We start from the raw sequence: 8,456 nt of genomic DNA, 5'->3' as shown, positions 1-8,456 counted from the left end.
CAATCCGTGTGCTTTCTATTGATCTTGCTAACTATGTCCTTTGCCATGCAGAAGCTCTGCAGCTTCATGCAATCCCATTTGTCCAACCTTTCTTGATTTGTTGTGTTTCTGGGTCTCTATTCAGAAAATTTCGGCCTGAGCCAAGGAGACCTAGGGTTTCTCCTATTCCATCCTGTAATGTTTTCAGAGTGTCTACTTTGACTCCAAGGTCTTTGATCCATTTGGAGTTGATTCTGGTGCAGGATCTAGCTTTAGTTTTCTACAAGTAGTTAACCAATTTTGCCAGCACCATTTACTGAAGAGGCTGTCTTTCTTCCATTCTATTGTTTTAGCTCCCTTATCGAAGATTAGATGGCTATAGGTCTGTAGGTTCATTTCTGGGTTTTCAATTCTATTCCATTGGTCCTGAGGTCTGTTCTTATGCCAGTACCAAGCTGTTTTGATTACTATGGCTTTGTAGTAGAGTTTGAAATTTGGTATTGATATTCCTCCAGCAGTGTTCTTTCCATTGAGGAGCGTTTTGCTATTCGGGGTCTTTTATTGTTCCATATGAATTTTTGGATTGTCTCTTCTATTTCCTTGAAGAATGACGTTGGAATTTTGATAGGTATCGCATTGAATTTGTAGATAGCATTGGGAAGTATTGCCATTTTCACAATGTTAATCTTTCCAATCCAGGAGCATGAGAGGTTTTGCCGTTTTCTAAGTTCTGTTTTGATTTCCTTTTTCAAGTTTTTAAAGTTTTCATCATAAAGGTCCTTCACTTCTTTGGTTAAGTTAATTCCTAGGTATTTTATTTTTTGTGGGGCTATTACAAATGGAGTTGCTTTCCTAATTTCAGCCACACTTTTCTCATTGTTGGCATACACAAAAGCCATTGATTTTGGGGGGTTAATTTTATACCCTGCTACTTTGCCAAAGTTTTGAATCAGCTTGAGTAATTTGGGAGTGGAGTCTATGGGATTCTTTAAATACAAGATCATGTCATCTGCAAAGAGGGAGAGTTTTATTTCTTCTTTCCCTATTTGGATCCCCTTTATGTCTGCATCTTGTCTTATTGCTGTAGCTAGGCATTCTAATACTAGATTGAAGAGAAGTGGAGAGAGTGGACATCCTTGTCTTGTTCCTGAGTTAAGAGGAAATGGCTTTAGTTTTTCAACATTAAGTATAATGCTGGCTGTAGGGTTGTCCTATACAGCCTTTATTGTATTGAGGAATGTTCCATGGATTCCGAATTTTTCCAAAACCTTCATCATAAGGGGTGTTGGATCTTGTCGAATGCTTTTTCTGCATCTATTGAGATAACCATGTGGTTCTTATCCTTGCTCCTGTTGATGTGATGAATAATATTAATTGATTTGCATATATTGAACCAGCTTTGCATCCCTGAAATGAATCCTGTTTGATCGTGGTGTATGATTTTTTGGATGAATTGTTGAAGTCGATTGGCCAAAATTTTGTTGAGAAGTTTTGCATCAATATTCATCAAAGAAATGGGTCTATAGTTCTCTTTCTTTGATGAGTCCCTGCCTGGTTTTGGGATGAGGGTTATGATGGCTTCATAGAATGTGTTCGGTAGTGAACTTTCTCTTTCAATTTCATTGAAGAGTTGAAGGAGTATTGGTGTGCTTTGAAGGCCTTGTAGAATTCTGCTTTAAAACCATCTGGTCCTGGGCTTTTCTTAGCTGGGAGGTCTCTTATTGCTGTTTCTATTTCAATGCTTGATATGGGCCTGTTAAGATGGTTTAACTCATCTTGGTTTAGTTTTGGCATGTCAATATTTGCTAGGAAAAGGTCCATTTCTGTCAAGTTCTCAAACTTATTAGTATAAAGTTTTGAGAAGTATTCCCTTATAATGTTCTGAATCTTGGTTGTTTCCGTGGTGATGTTTCCATTCTCATCTCTGAGTTTATTTATTTGGGTGTGTTCTCTCCTTTTTCTGATAAGATTTGCTAAGGGTCTGTCAATTTTGTTAATTTTTTCGAAGAACCAACTCTTTGTTTTGTTGCTTCTTTCTGTAGTTTTTTGGATTCTAATTCATTTAATTCTGATTTAATTTTAATTATTTCTTTCCATCTACTGGATTGGGGTTTACCTTGCTGCCCTTTTTCCAGGAGGTTTAGATGCATCATTAAATTGTTAGTTTCAGATCTCTCCAATTTGTTGATGTAGGAGCTCAGAGCTATAAACTTGCCTCTGAGTACTGCCTTTGCTGTGTCCCAGAGGAGCTGGTAATTTGTGTGCTCATTTTTGTTGAATAGCATAAACATTTGAATTTCCTTTCTAATCTCTTCCATGACCCACTCGTGATTCAGCAGTGTGTTGTTCAGCCTCCATGTGTTACCGGACTTTCTTTGGTGGCTTTTGGTGTTGAGTTCTAATTTTATTCCCTTGTGGTCAGAGAGAATGCAAGGTATAACTTCAATGTTTCTAATTTGTACATTTGCTTTGTGGCCTAAAATGTGGTCTATTTTAGAAAATGTTCCATGTGTTGCTGCGAAAAACGTGTGTTCTGATGCTGCTGGGTGAAATATTTGGTAGATGTCTATTAAATCTAGTTGATCTATGCAGCTGTTTAGATCTGAGGTTTCTCTGCTGAGTTTTTGCCGAGTTGATCTATCTATTGGGGAGAGTGGTGTGTTAAAATCCCCAACAATTACTGTCTTTGGATCTATGTGGGATTTGAGGAAAAGTGGTGTTTCTTTGATAAATTTGTGTGCTCCATTGTTTGGCGAATAGATATTTAGAATTGTAATATCCTCCTAAAGGAGAGATCCCTTAATTAGTATGTAGCGACCTTCTTTTTCTCTTCTCACGAATTTTAATTTGAAGTCTATTTTATGTGATATTAGGATTGCAACTCCCGCCTGTTTATGGGGGCTGTTTGCTTGGTAGATTTTGCTCCAGCCTTTAACATTGAAAATATGTTTGTTTTTATGGGCAAGATGTGACTCCTGAAGGCAGCAGATAGAAGGGTATTGTTTTTTAATCCAACTAGACAGTCTATGTCGCTTAATTGCAGAGTTAAGTCTGTTAATGTTAAGAGATAGGACTGAGAGGTATTTGAGAGTTCCTGCCATGTTATCCACCTTCTTGGGGGCTGCAAAAACTGGGTTCTTCCTATGGTTCTTGGATTCTCAGTTTGGGTGCAGTTTCTTGGCCTTTATTGTGGTCTTGTTGGTTTTCTATATGTAGGACATCTTTAAAAATCTTTTGTAAGGCTGGTTTGGTGGAGATGTATTGTTTCAATTTTTCTTTGCTATGGAAGGTTTTTATTTGGCCAGTTATGAAGAAGAGTTTAGCTGGGTACAGTATTCTTGGTTGATAGTTGCTTGTTTTTAAGGCATGGCATACATCATTCCAGGCTCTTCTTGCTTTGATTGTCTCTGCTGAGAAATCTGAGGTGATTCTAATTGGTTTCCCTTTATAAGTGATTAATCTTTTCTCCACAGCTTTAAGGATCTTTTTCTTGGTCTGAGTTGATCCTGTGTGGATTATAATGTGACAGTGGGATGTCCTATTCAGGTCTGGTCTATTTGGAGTTCTAAAAGCATCTTGTATCTGAATAGGCCTATCTTTTTGCATGTTTGGGAAGATCTCTGCTAGGAACCTGTTAAACAAATTTCCTAGACCATTAACTTCTGTTTCTAGGTGCTCCTCTACACCCATTATCCTTAGATTAGGCCTTCTGATGGTTTCTTCCAAGTGTTGGATTGATCTATCATATTTCTTGGACTTGTCTTGGATGGTTGTATGTTCTTTCTCTATAATATCTAGGCTGTCTTCAATCCCTGAGATTCGATCTTCTGCATGGTCTAACCTGCTGTCAAGACTTTCTACTTTGTTTTTTATTTCTTTTCCTTCTAATTGGTCAGCTTTGATGGCTTCAAATTCTTTGTTGAAGCTTTGTTTTAGATCTTGTATGAACTTCTTTACTTCCTTAATTTGGTGTTCAGTGTTTATTCTCAAATTACTTAGTTGATTGTTTATGGTTTCCTTGGACTCCCATTCCTTCTGTTGGGTTCCATTCAGCATTCCCTTTGTGGTCTCCCTGACTTCCTTCAGTTCTTTGTTAATGGATCACATGAATGCCTTTAGTGATCTTTGTGTATTCTCATCCTGCTCTCTCAATTCCTGTATTAGTCTTTGCTTAGCTTCCTCCTGGTCGCATTCATGCCATTCCTGTAGTTCTCTTTGAGTGTTCTCAGCCTGTTCACGCCATCCCTGCCTTTCTCTTTGAGTATTCTCAAGCTGCTCACGCATATCCTGTATCAGTTTCTGAGTAGCTTCCTCACGCTCATGATATTCCTGTATAAACCTTTGGATTGCCTCCTCTCTCTCCCTATCATGCTCATACAGAGTCCTTTGTAGGTTTTCAATCCTTTCCTGCATTGCCCTATTGTTTGCCTCCTCTCTCTCTCTATCACGCTCATACAGAGTCCTTTGTATGTTTTCAATCTTTTCATTTATCATGTTTGCCAGCAGTGTTTGTAGAACCATTTGGGAATTCGCCTCTGGATTATCTGTTCTGTCCCCTGATTATCATGAGTGGGAGTTGAGATACCCGGACTTGCCATTTTTCTTGTGTTTTTCCGGCTTACTCTGCCCATTTGGGATGAAAATAACACCAGTTTTGTGCTAGAACACTACCTTAAGGCAAGCATCAACCAAAGTCTGAATTTGCACACTCAATAGTCTGCAGATACAATCTAGTTCAACAGATACATCTATTCACCGTCAAACAACTATATATTAATGGGCTACGAACTGCAAAGAAGAATTTGGAAAACCAGAAATTAGGTTTAGGGAGAGATGTGGGTAAAAAATAGGAATAGAATGATGTGGGAAGGCACAGGGAGAGTTAACTAAGTCCTAATCTCAAAGCAGGAAATAGGTTGGATAGGATGAAAGTAGAGAGAGAGAAAGAAAGAAGAAAGAGAAAGGGAAAAGAACAGAGACCAGAAAAAATAGAAAAGTAAAAATTAATAATATTATGCAGAAACTATTCAGAGAAGAACCTGAATATAATGAGAGAAGGGGAAGGATATAAAGGAGATGTGCAAAACTTAAAAATAAAAATATTTAAAATATTATATAGGTATAAAGAGGTAGTACTGCTATTAAGGAATTTAAGTCTCAGAGGTTTTGAATTGAGTAACAAATTTGTGGATTAAGTGTGTACTTAATGGGGGATAGGGTCTAATAGTCAACTATAGATTTATCGGAGGATGTGCAAAACAACAATTAAGTCACATAAGGAAGAACGAAAGAGAATAAAATGTGAAAAGGATAAGAAAGGAAGAAGAAAAGATCAGAAGTTTAGTAGAGCTAAACAAAAAAACAAAAAGAAAAAAAATTTTTAAAAGAGAAAGAAAAAAAAGAAAGAAAAACATACACACACGTATCCCTAAAATAAAAATTATAAGAGGGAAAAAAGTTACTAGAAAACAATTTTTTTCAAAAAAAGGTAAAAATTAAAAAGTTTTAGAAAAGAAAAAAAATTTTCTATAACAGGTACCAAAAAAAAATAAAGAAGAAAAAAAAAGTTCTTTGATTTTTTGGGGGAGGGGTGGGAAAAATCGTGAATCTCCCTTGTGTCTGTAACCAGCCTCTTGTTGGAGTCTCTGGTCTGCTTTTGGTCCTGTGGCTTGGTTGGTTTCTTAAGTCAGTTTGCTTGAACAGGCAGAAAAATGCTCTGCTTTACCCAGGATTTTGCGATCCTCCTCCCAGGTTAGTTCAATGGGAGGGAGATCTGCTTTGAGTATCACAAAAGAGGGAGATGGCTTTTTCCTCAAGTATGGAGATGCTGTGATGAGGCTAGGTTCTGGGTAGAGTTGAGGCCTTTCAGCAAACAGTAGCTTTTCCTGGGGGCTAGTTTGTGAGAAACTCACAAAGCCCAGCCTGGAGCCATTCTCAGGGTTTCTGTTTACTGAATTTCAATTGATTGTCAAGGCTGCTAAAGGGAGGGGCAGCCTCAGGCTCTGATTACTGAGTGAAGAAAGCCACTCCTAGGGCTGTTGCCGGAACTGGGTGACTTTTCCCTGGGTAGAGCTGAGTCTGGCAGGTCAGGTTAGGCTCTTGTGACCTGCTAGATGACTCTAGATTTATTCCAAGGCCTGAGTTGGAGCTAGCAGCTCCACTGAGCTTTGTCGGTATCCAAGATGAAGATCTCCGGTACTGAGGGGGGGGGTAAGGGTGGCCTTCCCTCCTCTGCTCCCTGAGAAGGAGTGAGGACGTCGGGCTTCTACTCACGCCGAGTCTTGGTTCCTGGGTCGTCTCTGGTCTGCGAACTGCAGGATGAAGATGTCTGCTCCTTGTCAGTTCTTGCTAGTGTTGAGTAGAATCTGCTCACTGGCCAAGTCTGGCTCCTTCATCCCGGACTCTCTCTGTTTCAGGTATGGAGGTACGGCCGCCGCAGCCGCCGCCGCTGCTGCCGCTGCAGCAGCAACTGCTGACAAGAGCTCAGATCTGTCTCCTTGCCAGGATTTTCCCTCTCTGGCTAAACTCTCTGACCTGTGATGGCACACTTGGTGTGATTCTCTGGCTTAGGACTGTCCACTGGACTCTAAAACTGCTTTCTATGCGAGAGCTTGTTTAGCCTCCAGCTTCTCCTCCGCCATCTTCCTGGAACTCTTGACGTTCTCTTTCTTTCCAATAAAAAAAAATCGTCTCTAATTTTGCTAAGTTTGAGTCATTAAAAAATGTTACTATATCGTTAGTCTGTTCCATACCTTGTAAAGTGAAAATACATTGATGCTCTACTATTCTGTCATTGCTAGTCTGAGAAAGCATTTTATACCTTTAATAGAATCATTGGTGTCATCCCTCTGTCTCATTAAGGATGTAAGGCAACTCTTCTGGGGGAAGATATATACAGAAAGGAGCAAACCAGGTCACATGCATTTCAGGCTCAAAAATCTTTAGTTATTATGCCAGAAAAATCATATTAAAGATAAAATTTCCTTCTGAAAAATACTGTTTCCAGCTTCCTAGAAAATATTTTCTTACAAAGCACAGGTGTAAATCCAAACATCCCTAGATATATAAGTGCTTATAATAAGTACAGAAGGAAAAATACCAAAAACAACAGGAGGTTAGATTTGACAGAGGGTCTAAGGAAAATCATTCAAACTCAAAAGATTCAAAAAAAAAAAGATTCAAACATAAGTACAAACTCAGTTTTAATTGTAACAAATGGGCTATGAGTCAGACTCCAGTGGCTTACAACTGTAATACTGGGTATTTTAGGAGTCTGAAATCTGAGGATCACAGTCTAATGCCAGCCCAGGCAGGACAATTTGTGAAATTCTAATCTCCAATGAACCACCAAAATGCTGGAAGTGGAGTTGTGGTTCATGTGGTTGAGTATCAGCCTTCAGCAAAAAAGCTGAGACAGTGCCCAGGTCCTCAGTTTAAACCCCAGTACTGATACACACAAGAAAGAGAGAAAGCAAGCAAGTGAAATTCTGAAAGAATGAAAGTAAAAGGGAAAGAAAAAAGGAGGGAAGGAAGGAAGGAAGAGGGAAGGAAGGAAGGAAGGAAGGAAGGAAGAAGGGAGGAAGGGAGGGAGGAAGGGAGGGAGGAAGGGAAAGAAGTAAGTATAGCCAGTACCGGTGGTTCATGCTTATAATCCTAGCTACTCAGAAGACTGAGATCTGAGAATTGTGGTTTGAAGCCAGCCAAGGTAGAAAAGTTCCCTTGAGACTCTATCTCCAATTAACCACTCAAAAACTGGGTGTGGCACTGTAGTTCAAGTAGTAGAATGCTAGCCTTGAGCACAAAGAGACTCAGGAATGGCACCCAGGCCCTGAGTTCACGCCCCACAACCAACAAAAAAAGGGGGGGGGGGGGAAGATCATGAGATTCTGCCTTACCAGAAGCTTGAGTTGTGACACATGCATGTCAGCCCAGCTATAGAAGGAGGAATGTGTATCATAGGAGGGTGGCAGTCCAGATGAAGGCCCTGTCAAAAACCAAGATCCTATCTCAAAATAACCAATGCAAAAAGGCCTAGAGACATGGCTCAGCACTAGAGTACCTCACTAGCAAGTACAACGACTTACATTCAAACCACTACTGAAAGAAAATTATAATTAATTGTCATTTAAATTATAACCAGAATATCTCAGGACAGAAATAAATATAAAATTTATTTATAAAGAAAGTAAAAGATTTCATTTCCATTTGACCTTTCTATATCACAAAAGAAATTTCTGTTCTAATTACTTAAGATATCTGTTTCTGAACTATCTCTTCCAATATGTTGTTATATGTATAAAAATTTCCTTACTTTTTTGCAATATGTCATTTTGTTATTAGCAATCACTACAAAAATGCTTATAATAAATACGGCCAACTCCAATAACATAAACAAAACTGCTCATCTTCTCAGATAAGCAGGTTAGATGGGGATCAGTTGGTGCAGACATTGTGTGACCATGTGTTTCTGCTTCATG

The sequence above is a fragment of the Dipodomys merriami genome, unplaced genomic scaffold (assembly GCF_024711535.1).
Source record: "Dipodomys merriami isolate MVZ:Mamm:240054 unplaced genomic scaffold, mDipMer1.0.p SCAF_1, whole genome shotgun sequence".
NCBI lineage: Eukaryota > Metazoa > Chordata > Mammalia > Rodentia > Heteromyidae > Dipodomys > Dipodomys merriami.
This window is presented reverse-complemented; position numbering follows the sequence as displayed.